Below are 1,193 nucleotides of genomic sequence, written 5' to 3' on the forward strand. Positions count from 1 at the left end.
AGTACTACAAGAACTGCCAAGTGACCACAACAATAGTTCAAAGGTAATTTAAAGCAATATAAATGGGATCACAACAGATCATTTTTTATGCTCACATGCAACACAACTATGACCACAACAAACCTAAGGCCACAATCTCTATTCTATACCCATTTAACAAATGGAATAAAATCAACAATCAAAGACATATCAAAATTGAATTTCATGACCAACCATCAATGGTATTTAGAAAAACCTCTTTATATATGAAAAAACCCTAAATTTGATCTCTAAATCATGCAATTTTTATGCCTTAATTTAAAGCATTCTAGTAAACAAACAAACATCATAATGCACTAAATCATCATTAATCAATCTCAAAATAAAGAAAAAAAAAATATCGGTCAACAAAAAAAGATAATATATTTTAAGATGAGTAATTGGAAACTTTGGATACCAATAAAGGTCATGCACGAGAAAAAAGAGATTATCAGAGGCACGCGAATGGTGGGATGGTAGTTGGGTCATCTAAAATTCATCAAAGAGAGGATGATGGAAGGATAGAATCTGAACCGAAAGCTCTCGAAATTGGAAGGGGCGTGGTCGAAATCCATTTCAAATAATCCCCATAAAGGGGTATTTTTGTCCACTATAGCGGCAAGTGAATGCGTCCGTGGTTAAGTGACCATTGTGATATTTTTGAAATGCTCCGACGACTTTAAGAACCTATTTGATATTTTTTAAAATATAAAAAATATTAATATAATTGATCTAAATTTCAAAAGATGTTTGTGTAATTTATTCTGTGAAGTAGACTTTCGTTTGGTCGAATAGACCTGATTGTCGGATCAATGATCCAGTTGACCTGGCCCCCTGGCCGTCTTCACGTATGACCTGTGGAGGCCGTCCTTCTTCTTCCCTGTAAAAAGAAAAATCTTAAACCGAGTCATCGCTGTCCCACACCAGTGTACACCTGCTCTCGTTCCGCCGATTGCCCCAAATTGGTCCCCTTTAGCAGCCGAACCACCGGCCCAATTCAACCCCGGTTGGAGGGCGAAATCCCATGGGGAAAGCGTAAAGTAATAATAAAAGAAATAAAAGGAAAAGGAGGCCTTCGATGGCGATGGGGCATGGCGGCTGGTGGCCTTGGACGCTTATATAAATAATATTACATAAAATGAAAGAGAACATTATAATCTTGTTAGCATAAAAGG

Source organism: Elaeis guineensis, chromosome 7 (genome assembly GCF_000442705.2).
Source record: "Elaeis guineensis isolate ETL-2024a chromosome 7, EG11, whole genome shotgun sequence".
In the NCBI taxonomy this organism is placed as follows: Eukaryota; Viridiplantae; Streptophyta; class Magnoliopsida; order Arecales; family Arecaceae; genus Elaeis; species Elaeis guineensis.